At 34.7% G+C, this 14,847-nt stretch overlaps 1 protein-coding gene across 5 annotated transcripts in view; it reads right to left on the bottom strand.

Moving 5' to 3' along the window:
- LOC145671138 (PI-PLC X domain-containing protein 3-like) overlaps nt 1–14,847 on the bottom strand; it is a 181,528-nt gene that overhangs the window by 14,926 nt on the left and 151,755 nt on the right. Inside the window, exon 3 of one of the 5 annotated variants that reach the window (XM_081739950.1) lies at nt 937–1,103. The exons of the other annotated variants lie outside the window; for them this stretch is intronic. The gene's annotated coding sequence lies outside the window, so the exon portion shown is untranslated. The remainder of the gene's footprint in view (nt 1–936; nt 1,104–14,847) is intronic. 5 annotated transcript variants of the gene reach the window in all.

Raw genomic sequence — 14,847 nt, 5'->3', positions numbered from 1 at the left:
AGCATATTTTTTGATTCTGAGAAAATAGACAAAATTCAAGGGACGGAAACATAGGCGCAGCCTAATAAGAGGATTATTATTTATCTTCAACTGTCATGCATCTAAAATGTTATCTGTAATTCTTCATTTCATTGAAATACAAAGTAACATTTTTTTAAAAAATACTAAAAATCCAAGTAAGTATATATTGTAAGTATATATTTCACATTTTGATCTGTGTTAAAAAAATTAACTTATTTTTATTTTAAATATTAACCAAATATTTATATAACACTAAAAACAAAAGACTGCTATATGCTACCTCATAAGAATGATTTTTAAAAAAATCAAATAACATCTCAGTTAGTATTGTGATTGAAAACGAATTCGTAATTGAAAAGTCAAGCATTTCCATAAAACATTCCTTTCCGCATAAAAATTCCTATCTCCAAACATTAGGCAGAACGGGAATTCCCGTTCTGCCTAAAATAAGATTATTGAAAATATTTTCTATAAAGTGCTGGACGGCCTTTAGGCAGAACGGGAATTAGGCAGAACTGGAATGAACTCACTTAATTGCATGGAATGAAGGGATAAAAATAGCTGCAGCTGAGGTAACTTTCACTTATCATGCTGTTGTTCATAACCAGAGCTACAGTTCATAGGATTGTGTTGGAAAGTTGGGGGAGGGGGAGGTCGAAGGTATCCCGTATTCTCATAAAAAATATATGGCAGGTTTAAATTTAGAAGAAACGTTATATAACTGTACTATGATTTCAAATGAAATCACACTGGATAAAAAAAAGTGTAATGGTAAAATGCTATACAGAAAGTTTTAATAGTTTTACTTCTTAAATTTATGTGAAAGAGGATTAATAAAATTTTAAAGTAAATTTTGCTACTAATAAAATGTTACTTTCTATTTTAAGAAATATGTCAATTTTAAAACAAACTTACGGTTGGCAAAATGCTGGAAGTTCTATTCAAATGAGTAGACATTGCGGTTGTTCACACTGACAACTTATATAAGCAACTATTTCACAGAAGATATAACAGTTGTTGGGCAACAATAATGTCATTTTTCCTCTCATTATTGAAGTCTTACATTTTAATTGAATGCCATCCTGTCACAAAAGAATTATTATTACATCATTTTGTTTAGAATGTTTTAAAAGACATATTTTGTAATTGTATGTCCAATTGATGACTTTTGCACTTTGTTAAATATATTTTTCTCAACTTAAAGCATATTTTATTATTTAGATATTAAAACAAAGATATACTAACAAATTTCATTATTTCAACTTCTGTCTTTTTGGCAGTCAGCCGATAATCTATGAAAATTTTGTCTTCTTCCTTAATAATAAGTAAACATGATATTATACGCTAACGGAAAATTAAATCCCAAAGCGGAAAAAAGTTTACGCTAAGAGAATGAAAATCAAAGTGGTTTACCGAGGTATGACATTGAACCAAGTTACAAGGCATAACACATAACAAATATGCTAAACGCGTTTCCTGTAGACTCGTATGGACTCACTTACGTTCGTGTGCCATTTGTCATATGTTCACACGTCAGAATGTGCTAACATATGTTAAGATTCCAGAATGCCTCAAAGGCATTAGTTACATGATTATGAGTAGTCAGCCCATTTTAATGGGGTCCTATGGTAGATCTTCGAAATAGTGTATTTTTCTATCCTGAGATATCGGTAAGATGGAATGAGGTGTTTTCATTTGTATAATTGTTAGAATTAATGGTCCGAGGGGAAAGGGAGTTATTCGAAGAGCATCTGTATGCAGAGTTTTGAGCAATATCTGAGTTTCAAGCCGCTATCAAATTTGACATTAAAAGCACAGTATAAACTGTAGTAAATAGATTATTAGAGCATAATCCCAACTCTAGATGTCTGTGACGTGTATGTCGCAATTTCCTCACCCTGTCACATGCATTTTCACATGTCAATTGAGTATTCACAGATAAAAATCGTCCGGGAATCGCGTCTATCTTGGTACTAATGAAGGACTACTACTGGTTACGAGGAAGATTGGTGAACATCTATTACCGAGCTGCAACCGCTGTCCACATTCCAATTCTACCCCAGACAATGTGATGTGAGGGATGGATCGTAGGATTCTTCCCGTTGTTATTCCAACCACCATGACTTCGAACCTTTTCATTAGAATAGTTACTGAACCCTTTGAGTCGCCATTCATGGATGATATTCAGCGAGCGTCTGTTTTGACAAGATAATTCTCACCTCCATGTCGCAGCTGAATCATGACGCGCTCTTTAAAATATTAACATGTTATCCTGTTCTGAAAAATCCCCAGAACTTTCGCCCTAGATTCTATGGCAATGTTATTGGAAACTAGCTTCAGGCTCATCCGCGACTAACAATAACCATGTCCAACCTGACTATCAACGTGCAACATGCGAGGAACAATATAACATTTAACACTCAACGTATTTTTTTATAAGTGTATATGTCTGTATTCAACATAGCGGTATCTACAGTATTGTACACAACACTTAAACAGCACATATGAGACTACGCCATCATCATGTAATTTGTAAATGTAATAAATAGCATAGACCAGTGATGGCCAATTGTCGACTAGCAAATAAATATTAATAATGTTGAATTTGTTGTGTACTTTTTAACTATGTGACTGGAAGTGTGTAGCTGGCCATCATAATATGCCTGAATCGAGATTTGAATTTTAACTGTATTTTTTATTTCTTAACGTTTTATTCTCCAAGCCCATTCTGCAAAGTAAGGTCGTTTGTACCGGGCCAATTTTTAGGAAAACGCAGTTTCATATACTGTAGTTACAAAGGTACATAACTGAGACTCTAGTTGGCCTACGTACGTGAAACAAGAAGTAGAATACAGGTAATACAACAAAAAAGATCAGAAAATGTGTGACTTGCATTCAGTAAATCAGCCTCAGGGAAGGGGAAGGAAAGTGGAAAGTGACCTCAGTAAATCAGCCTCAGAGAAGGGGAAGGAAAGTGGAAAGTGACCCCGAATTTTGATTCTTATTTTGTCCTGGCGCTCGGTGTGTTAGTGATTGGCTATCATTGACATAGATTAATATACCTTGTTGTTTTAATTTCTTTAGTACAGTATTACTACGTTTTGGTATTGAGATTCCATTTTTCGAACTTTATTTATTTGTGAATTCACTTAGAGGCAAATTAAGTAAAATACTAGTTTACGGTCCCGCATTCATGCTTTGAGGCTAATGAAGATGGAAGTGCGATACAAAGCTTCAAATTTAAAAATAATAAACAATATTTTTCGTTTTATCTATGCAAAAATTGAGCATTAGTCTTTGCACCTTGAATGCTTTCATTTTCATCTTTCTGCTTTTCAATGTCTATGTTTCTGATTTATTCATAGTTTTAATAGATTTTTCTTACTGTAACAGATACAATAGCTCTCAGTTTTCTCAAAATCTTAGTTTACTATACTATCCTTGTTTCAACGTCTTTTTCCATTCATTTTATCCGAAAATCTGTTAAGGATCTGATATCTTATCTGCAAGATATTCATATCGAATGATTTTAATTTCTGGTCAATGTAAGCATTATTATTAGATTTTTCCATAAGTGGCATACTAACAGTAGCGGTTTCTGACGTAGGGCTACCGGGCTACAGCACGCTTCCTATGTTTGTGTATTTGTGTTAGACTAATTTTAGTTCAAAAAATTTTCATCTATTAATTTGTTTAAACTGTTCATCAATTAACAAAATACAGAACTTTCCCATGACGATCTTTTTCGAGCGTGGAGCGCGATTATCAGCGCCTTCAGCAGTGTGGAAGTTGTACTAACGAACCGAGCGGGCTGTACTGAATGGAGCCCGCTTGAACTATACAAGCCTATATCTCTAGCATGGAGCAAAGATCTCAATATGCCTTGTCCACTTTCCTTTTTTTACACCCAGAATAGCTACCACCGTGCTGTGTTAGGTTGAGCCCGAAGACATTCTGCGCAAGCGCTAAGTATTCCTCTTTCTCGCTTTCTTTTGCTTACTGGCGGCGCTCGCCGCTCAGTTTTGTCTTTTCTTCTCTTTTTTATTTTCTTTAATCCTAAAGGTCCGGGAGCCCAGAATTGTCGGGAGTGTATATTAAATGAATTGAACATTTTTGACACAGATTCAGATCGTAGCAGAATTATAGCGCACACATTTAATGGGGCATCGGTAATAAGGGATCAATTAATGACGTACAATCTAAAATTAAAGAACACTTTCCTTTGGCACACTACGTCCATTGTTAACCAATTAAATTTGATAATGGAAAGAACTGCATCTCAAAATCAATCGGCAAGGGTTTTCTTCTGTAGTCTTTCAGGATTTTCCACATTTTTCCTCCTGCTCCCCACAGCGTGTATCTGTTTTGAAAAAAGTGGCTGTACGACGTATTCCGAGTGGGTCAGCTACTAAATGGAATTTCAAGTCACGAACCGTCAATTCTATCTATGAAAATTAAAATGTTTCGAAAGAGTGCTTTTCAGAACTAGAGAAATCCAACACAGGGAATTCATGTTTTGGTTGGAATTCTTTCACAAAATAATGCCGCATGTTAATATTTTCTATAATCAAATTCAGTGCAGGCCTACCATTAAAGTACAAACAGCACTTAAATATTTCATTGAAGCCATTGAGAAAATTCGGAATGACACAGACAATATTAGGACAAATGATATGTTTCTTCCAACAGTTGGTGAAAACAAATGTGGGTGGATTATATCTTGCAGAGTACCCAATGCCAAAGAAGTATGTGATCGCATTTCTGCGGATGCGCGAAATCGATTTGAGAAAACAAGCCATTTGGATGGCGCCAAACTTCTGGATTCTGCAAATTTTAGTGATTTTTCCGGAACATATACTGGACACTGCGGTTGAAAGCTACCCAATGTTAGGTAAGCAGTGACTTTGCACTGAGCTTTTGGTTCTGACAGCCTATATTTAAAAACAATTTACAGGACACTTTTAGCGAAATAACAACCCTTTTGCAAATAATAGTGACCATACCAATATCCACAACAGAGCCTGAGAGATGCTTTTCGTCTCTAAAGAGAATTAAGACATTCGTGAGGAATTTCCGTAGGTCAGGAAGGTTAACTGCCTTGCCATGCTCTCGATAGAAAAAAGTTTGATCAACAAGATGCTAGATTTCAACTCCAGGGTGATAGAAAAGTTTGCCAGCATGAAGAATCGAAGGATGGATATCAACTTCCGCCTTCAGTGGGTAAATACACGTATATATATATATATATTGTAGCACGCTTTGTTAATGACAGTACGAGCCGCCACTGCATACTAATCCTAATTCTTACTTCATTCTTAATTTTCAGTTCCACAAGGACAATTCTAATACAACAAGGAAAGAATTAGTCACGTCAGCCCAGTTCAACCAGTCTAGTGACTTCGCCTAGCTCAAGTCGACAAATGGGTAGAATCTGGCTTTTAGCAGGATACTCTACATAAATATATACATATATTCTGCATAGAATTCCTAGTCTTTGTGTATTGCAAGATCAATTATTTCATTAATCAATTTTCCCACATTTTTCAGTTTCAATGTTTTTTATTCCTCTTTGCCTCTCCCTGATTTTCTTGAACGTATAGAGTTCGATTGGGCTGTATTGACAGTGAGAGGGACGTGTTGATATTGTCCCTTGTCCTATTTCGCTTATAACCTGATTTTTTTTTTCTTTTACATTGTTTATTGAACGGAATTATGAATTGCAAAAGCTCAACTTTAGTTTTTATTGTAGAAGCTTTAATCTCTTTTTCCTATGATCATTCAATAATAACATCTTTTCCACTAGATTAATTTGGAATTTCATTTAGAACGACTAAGAAATGTAACGCATTAACTACTATTATAGTTTAGAAGTGTATTCAAATAATTTAGAAATGAGTCCAGAAACCAATCCTTAAATGTAGAAGCTGTCATTTATATGTGATGAAAGGCTATTTAGGTCAAAATATTTACGTCTTATCAGCTACAAAGCCACTTTTCGTCAACCATTAATCCACTGTTTCTAGAGAAGTCTTGCCAGATCGATTTTGGTGTATATTTTCGATTTATCAAAGTATTGTCCAAGTAAAGGATTGTTGTTTTCGTATTTAAAGCGTTTTCTGAAGAAATTTCAGTCTTGCCGCCACGATTTCACTCCTCTCCTCTCCATCAATGTCCATCATTTGTTTTCTTACATGAAACCCAAGGCGCATAGAATTTTGTAAGTAAACAAATTGGAACCCATTAGAAAGTTTGCTTTCCAACGCAGTAATAATTTTTTTATGCAATTGAAAATTCATCTTGATCATAAAACATACTCAGTCAGTAGAAAGACTGAAACACTATGGAAATCAACTTCCTCATCTTGACACAAACACAAGACAGTAATAGGTGAAGTATCTGCTGTGAGGTATTGACATTTTCGGAAATTAAGTTTTTGTCTTTCTCCTGATGTCTATTATAAAATACAGATCTAAGATCAAAGTTCACACATACACAATGTCTTTTTTTTTTTTTTTTTTTAGGGGAATATGTACTTGACATACTAAAATTATTTCTTTGAGAACACATGAACTGTATTCAGTAGAATGAGAGCAAGAACTCATAAATATTGCTTATAAAGCAGAGTTCTTGTTCAGCTCTATTGTTACTGTATCGAATCTCATAATATACAATAGTTTACGTTTCAGAGTGATCTTCTATGACACCTATAAGTAAGTCAGAAACATGGCTATACGTTTGATTGATTCGTGTGATGACACTATTATGTTTACAGGAAGTAAGCCATTGGAAAGCCATTCTTCTAATTAATGTACAATACACGACAACTAGACTCACATCATTGCCTCAAGCTGCTTGCTATTTACATCCATGCATAGTCAGCAATTAATCAATATTTCTACATTCGGCTTCTGCAAGGACCACCAGTAAATGACTTTTTCTGGATTATTCCCATTGTAAGCATTTTCTCCACTTTCCCACAGTCGATGGCAGCTCTATTGTGTTAAAATTACGTCTCAATAATCTCAGGTCTTACGATCATTCTGATACGCAATAGTCTATATTGTTAGATTGGATTAGATTTATTAATTATTCTGTAGATCATCTAACACAATAGTCTAAATTGTTAGATTAGATTAGATTTATTAATTATTCTGTAGATCATCTAGCACAATAGTCTAAATTGTAAGATTAGATTAAATTTATTAATCATTCTATAGAACATTTAACATGTACGATTGTGCAAAATACAAAGCTCTTGTTTTAGCAACATATGGAAACTACATAAAACTTGTACATTTTCACAATTTACATTATAATGATAAATTTGTATTTACCATCTGATATATATTATAGATAATTTAATTATTTTTTTGAAATTGCACAATGAACTGCTTAGATATTCATCTACCGTATAAAATGTATTATTTATTAACAGTTAACGCACTGAGTTGACAGAGAAACTCTTTTTATGAATATTTTTTATATACCCAGGTAACTTATTATACAGTTTTATATCCATATTGATATGTGATTTTCCATATGCAGACGTTCTATGATACACAGCAGGAAAAATATATTTTCTGCACGTAGAATAGTTGTGAATATTCGATATATTATCGATCTTATCTCTTTAATACTACCGAAGTGATCCCAAGTAACTTTAAGTAGTTCGAATACCAGTGGTGCCCACCCCCCCTTATGTCCATGACGCACCCCCCTTAATTGTCTATCCATAGGTGTTCTTCCATGAAAAAAAAATCTTTTCGATTAATTTTTATACCACCTCAAACATATTTATATAGATTTTTACCCCCCCCTAAAATTTCAATGACGCAGTTTGCGTCATAGCCCCCCCCCTTGTGGGCACCTCTGCGAATACGTACAATGGAGGAACTATCATTGTATTCAGTGATTCATATAGCGAAACTGACAGGTGATGTGTTTCTGTCAATTTATAATGATTCTTATGAAACATATTTGTTGTTTGAATATACTCTGAAATTGTGGCGAAAATTCCCAGAAGGCAATCTCGTATTTAATATAAGAATAGAATATGACATAGTACAAGGACATAATTGATTGTAGATTCAGTATTGAAACTAGAGTTCGTATTATGTATATAGCTTGGGCTAATATTTTGCGTACGTGTTCTCGCTATAAAAAAATATAATCTAGATACATACCTAAAAACTTCAGTAAAGGTACATACTTTGTGATTCATGGATATCTGCAGTAGTTGATGTGCTGTTTTGTGGGATAAGGGATAGTAGACACGCTTTGTTACATCTGCATTTAATTTTATTTACAGAAAACGAGCTCATAAGTTGGGATGTTGTAAGATCCCAATTTCTTGCAAGCTATTTCTGACCTTGTTTTACTTATTGTTGTACTGTCAGCAAAAAGGAGTATCTTACCCGTTTCTATTTAAGGGCAAATTAAGACACAGAAGAAAGAATTTAGGTCCTAGAAGTGACTCTTATGAGACACCTTTATTATTTATTTATTTATTCATCGAAGTTTATCTTGCTCACAATTTTAATTTCTTTGTCCATATGAAGAATTTGTACGATTTGCTTACGATTGCACAAATATGATTTGAATTATTCCAATATCATACCTCTAATACCTTATTTTTCTAATTTACCAAAACGTATCATGATCTACACAGTCAAATACCTACAGGGTTGACTTTTTAATCAACAGATGTTATAGCTACTTTGACATGTTCATATATCGCAGTAATTGTGGATTTTTTTTTCCAAAAGCCATGTTACGATTTCGAGATTTTTATTCATTTATAAAACTTAGTTTACATACTAGTTTTTCAATAAGTTTTGAAAACAGAAGAAAGTTAAATTGGTTGGTAATTGTCTGTCTTTTCTACATCCTTTCTTTAACAAACTTAAGATTCGGAAGGTGGTGTGATCGATCCCTCGTTAGTAAATATTTTGACTGAGGAGTTTATCAAGATTCTTCCTCAGTGTCACTAGGGAAATGTTAATGGCCCTATTAACTCATTTCCCTCATTTCTATCCTCTGAGCCTCGGATGTTTCAAAGCTTTAAAATAAATTCAAATGTAGTAGGAGTAACTTAACGCTACTATCCTGTAGTTGATGCTAAATTAATACTGTTAGTTTTGATATTAGATTTGAAGGAGGAGCATAAATTAGTGTATCCTGTTGAAAATACATGTCACCACTGATTCCTGTTCTGCTTAATTCCTACATTGTAATTTTCTCAGAAATGCTTATTTTTTTCAGAAATGCATATTTTGACGAAGAACTAATATAAATCTGCGATAAAATTGAGTATTCACTGACTTAACATACTGAATGGAATATCTGTGGACCAGTCCCACAAACTCCTGATATCTCTCTGATTAGTAAACATCAGATAACGGGATGATACAACCTGGTCACGGGAGTAATTACCACTTTTACACAAAATAGTATTACTGCCACGACCAAGTTGTATTATCTCGATATCTTATCTGCTGGTTAGTAATCAGGAGATTGCAGCATTGGCTCTGTGATGAACTTCGGGATTTTTCTAGTAGTAGCATTTTTGGGATTAAACTATAGTTAAAATCGTTTAAAAGAAAATTTTCTGAACGATTTATTTACAAAAAATCACTGATTTTTAATTCATTAAATCACTGATTTTTACTATAGTTCCCCAGGCTTTAGTTAGTAGTATATGTCCACCAAGCGCTGACTCCCGTTTTCCTTGGAGGTCGCTAATATCGCTTGTTAACATCGTAGCAGAAGGTTCCTACAGAGTTGCCAACGGTCAAGAGCGTTAGGAAACTAGACGTACTAGAGACAAGACCAGAAGGTATTCGAGAGGGAGAATCAGTATCAGTAGCAAATAGTAGGTGTTGGTAGTATTCAGTATCTTGATTTTCTCGAACAATTGGTATGCGAAAACAGAGAGAATAACAGAAACAATAAAAACTTCTGCTCTCTTCTTTTACTGTATATTAAACAAGACGGCTCGATATTAAGATTATGTGATAATAATAATAATAATACCAAATTATTTAAAGGATGATACACTTTTGTTCTATGTCTCCATAATCAATGGAAATCAATTACTTAGTGTACGAATTATAATAAGTAGTGTACGAAGACTTCTTTCGTCCAACACAAGTGTAATGTTTTACTGCAGTGCATGCTATTTGTAAGTATGCATCTCATATTTTAATATGACTTTCAACATTGAAGCGAATGAGAATGCCAACTGATTTTGCTTTTTTTCTATGTTTTTTATTCTAAAACAAAGAAGATAAATAGATAAAGGACAGTGGTTAAAAGGAACATTCAGATGACGAGGTCAATGTATGCATCTTACAGATTTCGATGAATTAGATCTTGCTGTACTACGAACAAAAACGAGCCTGGAGCTTTTTACTTGGAACGCAGACTACTGCAACATGTAGTATTCTGCAGTTCGTAACTCTGTTGGCTAGAGAGTTTCGGTAGTAGTTTCACTTGTGACTACTATCAACTCACCGTTTGTCAACCTATCACTCTGTGTGAGGGGTCCACTAGGAGGGCCAAGAATTTGAGCACGCGGGCCTGGCTCCCTGGCCCTACCTTGGCTCCGTCACTGTTTAAGATGCTGATACAATCCATATGACCAGATATGGACGTCATGAAGAGGATATTATTAGTTACGAAGAAGCAGCAGCAGTAGCTGGTACGTTCGAAACGACCAGTAACAAACTAGTTAAATTAATGTTTTTGAAGAAAGAAGAAGAAAAAAATATATCTGATTGAAAAAGAAGCCATTCGTTCATCTAGATTTGAATATTCCACCAGGCGATTGGGAATTAGTTCAATTATCAGCAAGTGAGATTTTGTTTTATTCAATTAGCTATTTTCCACAATACATATAGGATTCTTGTGCAGATAATATGGTTAAAATTAACAATCTTTATGACATATAGCCAGGCAAGTCATTCAAATCTACAAATAAAGTAGAAATTAGTTCTTTTATAGGGCTTTTGATGACAAATCATCTGAAATATTCAAATTTCTCGTGACTGAAGTAATCATTTTTCAGAATTTGATAGAAGGAAAAAAGTCCTCTTTGTGAAAAAGACAGAATACCTTAAAAAGATTCACATTTATTGCTAAAAACGCTTTGTAAATCTGTGCTTTATTGATAAACAATATTGCTTCAAAATCCATTAGAATTAACACACTGTAAAATGTAATTTTAAAAAACAGAAACTTTTCAATGTTTTTTAAATACATTGTGTTATTTGCATCCCTTTCAACTCCCTTAAACGGAAGGAATAGTTTTTTTATGATTAGAAAAAAGTAAGGTCCGAAAGGGTTAAGTTGACATTTTTCATACTAACTCATTTTTTTCCTAATTCATAGTTTATCTTCCACGATTCTTTGCATTTATTATATGGATTGTTTATTTTATTACTGTAACAGCTCTTTTTGGCTTTATTAATGACCCCATTATACAGAGATTTATATTTTATATAATGTTCAATACTTTCTAAGTTATTTGTAAGTTTGCTAAGAATGAACAGCTAACTAGCTTGTTGCTGCTGCATGCCCAGTGCCCTTTTGACTAATGACATATGTAAGTTTGAACTCATGACTCTTATCAGAAATTTAAAACCAGTTGAGAATGCTACAAGAGCATTGCCAGAACGAACTTTAAAAGAAGGGAGAGATGGAGCGGGAAGGATGACTGTGATTGTTCCTACATGTAAAAGTAAATCTTTTTACCCGCACCTTATTCTGCTTCTCGCAAAAATTCGCAAAATATTATTTCTCTATGCCTTACAGTTCCGGAGATATGGCTCCTTAAATCTTCCGAAATTCGAACTTTTTGGCCAATATCTGGGGAACGGTGGCCAGTTGGCCAGTAGCCAGTTGGACAGTAGCCGCCGGTTACTATTTGGTACTAAAATATTTTCCATCCTCTTACGTATTGATCAAAACCAATATCATCTGTCTATAACTTACGGTTCCCGAGATATGGCTTCTTAAATATCTGGAAAACAGCCATTTTTTGGCCAATATCACAGGAACGGTAAGTCATAGAGAGATGATATTGGTATTAATCAATACCTAAGAAGATGGTAAACATTTTGTACCGATATTAATTGGTGGCCACTGGTCATCTGAACGCTGGCCAAATCAATGATCAGTTGGACGGTGGCCACCGGTTACTATTTGGTACCAAAATATTACCATCCTTTCAGCGTCCGTAGTTGATGATTTATTTTGTTTACTGTTTTGAAATAAAAGTTATGGATTCAATTCTCTATTAGGAAATCTTAAACAAAACTTTGGATTAAAATCCATTCAAAGTGCTACGTCAGACATAACTCATGTAAAAGATTTTCATAATTGTTTTATATGGGGATATTTAAAATATTATGTCATGTCAACTAGTTAAATATATTTCCCGTATAAAACAATTATGAAAATCTTTTACATGAGTTATGTCTGGCGTACAACTTAAATTCATAAATTTGTCAGTGATTACTAAGTTGAGCAATTGATATGCTAATCGAGTACTTCCAGATAGTACATCTGACACTGACAAAGTGAAAATTTAGTATGTATTATACCAACTGATCCACATGGCAACTGACAACATTACGTGAATCCAGTTGTTTGCAGTGGAAAGCTTTCTTAAAAACAAATACCTTATTATCTGGAAAGCAGTGTAGTACTATTTATTGAAAGTATTATTTTTAACATTAAAATATTGATTTTATATTCAAAGCATATCTGAATGCTTGACAAGTATAATCAATTTTTGCTCAAGATTAGACTGTAACTTTACAATTTCGATCTATATTTCTTATAAGAAATTAAAGTTCTATATATACAGGTTGGTAGGTAACTTCACCGAAAAACTTTGGGATGCGATTCCTTATATGAAATGAAAGAAAAAAAGTTCTGATAAACATAGGTCGAAAAACGTCTCCTTTCAGAGTTACGAAAATTAGAAAATCATGTTTCGAAGCGCCCTGCCTTAGAAACTATAGGACCTATCCCAAGCAGTTTAAGGAATTACAGGAACTAGTATGCGAACTATCGAAATATCCATGTTTTACCATCCTCCATTACCGGCGAAATAAAGGCGCCATTAGTACTTAAAGGAGTATCCCTATACCTCAACTTCCTTTTTACAGTTCGTTTCACGATAACGGACCACGGTAGAACATAGATATTTAGATAGAGCGCATACCAATTCCTTTGTAATTCCTTAATCCGCTTGGGATCGGTCCTGTATTTTCTAAGGCAGAACGTTTCGAAACGTGAATTTTCGAATTTTCGGCTGTTCATAACTCTGAAACGAGACGTTTTTCGTCCCATGTTTATTAGAACTTTTTTCTTTCATTTCATATAAGGAATCACCACCAAAAGTTTTTCTGTGGAGTTACCTACCACCCTGTATATATATATATATACTGGTAACGCATGATAAATGTGTGTATATTGCTATTTAATTTCGAGAAAAGGCATCAAACCCAGGGCAAGGGAGCATCTTTAAATGAACTTCCAAACTTCGATTTTCTTGCTTCATCTTTAATTTGCTTAAGAATTTGAGTTCAGAATTAATTTAGTAGAACTTCCCTGTAAGAATGTTAAGTTGACCTATCATGATAATAATAAGACAAACAAAAGTACATACAATCTGCACTCTTTTTAACATAGCCATTTCTCTAAGTTGCATACGTACTTATTTTCCTAACTGCTCTGTCTAACTCCTCTTTACCAAATTTTCCGAGTATTTTATATTTTGTACTTTAGAGGCTATCTTGTAAGCTGGGATTGATTTAAAAAAAATGGATCAACAGATTACACATATTATTCGACGAAGTGGGACTTCAGTCCAAAACAAGAAGTGGAAACTCATTGAATTAGGTACATAAATCAATTATACTATTTGGTCTAGGAATTAATTCGTGCGGGTGGACAAGAGATGGCGCAACGAACGGAGCGTCCCACAGTTCCGTGTATCCACACATGTGTTGGAAACCCCTGTCATCGCGTATCGTTCGTAGTATAGGGCAGTGGATTAAAGCGTCAACAACACCAGTTTGTAGTTAAGTGAACATGGCGCAATTTGTGCCTGATAAAGTGTTTTTGCGGGGTGTCCTGCTGCATTACTTTAACATGCAGAAAAGTGCGACTGAAAGTCATCGTATTTTGGTGGAAGTGTATGGTGACCATGCTCTAGCTGAGCGAACGTGTCAGAAGTGGTTTGCACGGTTTAGAAGTGGTGATTTCGGATTGGCAGACCAAGAGCGAGCTGGACAGCCAAAAAAAGTTCAAGACGAAGAATTGACAGCATTGCTCGAGCAGGATTCGTGTCAAACGCAGGAACAACTTGCAGCAGCATTAGGCGTTGATCAAACAACAGTCTCCAAACGCTTGAAAGCCATGGGAATGATTCAAAAGATGTCACGTTGGGTTCCACATGAATTGAAAGACAGAGACGTTGAAAGACGAAAAACCATTTGCAAATTGCTGCTTCAACGACAGAGCAGAAAGGGGTTTCTGCATCGAATTATTACGGGTGATGAGAAGTGGATCCATTACGAGAACCCTAAACGATAAAAGGCCTGGGTGAAACCAGGTGAACCAGGTCCATCACGACCAAAACGAGATATTCACTGTGCAAAGGTTATGCTGTGCATATGGTGGGATATGAAAGGTGTGGTGTACTATGAGCTGCTGCAACCGGGTGAAACTATGAATGGAGAACGTTATCGACGACAATTAATGCGTTTGAAGCAAGCCCTGACCAGAACACGACCAGAATGGGAGAACAGACATGAT

The sequence above is a fragment of the Thermobia domestica genome, chromosome 15 (genome assembly GCF_964235325.1).
Source record: "Thermobia domestica chromosome 15, izTheDome1.hap1.1, whole genome shotgun sequence".
Lineage (NCBI taxonomy): Eukaryota > Metazoa > Arthropoda > Insecta > Zygentoma > Lepismatidae > Thermobia > Thermobia domestica.
The sequence above is the reverse complement of the archived record's forward strand: the minus strand, read 5'-3'. Positions and strand labels throughout refer to the sequence as shown.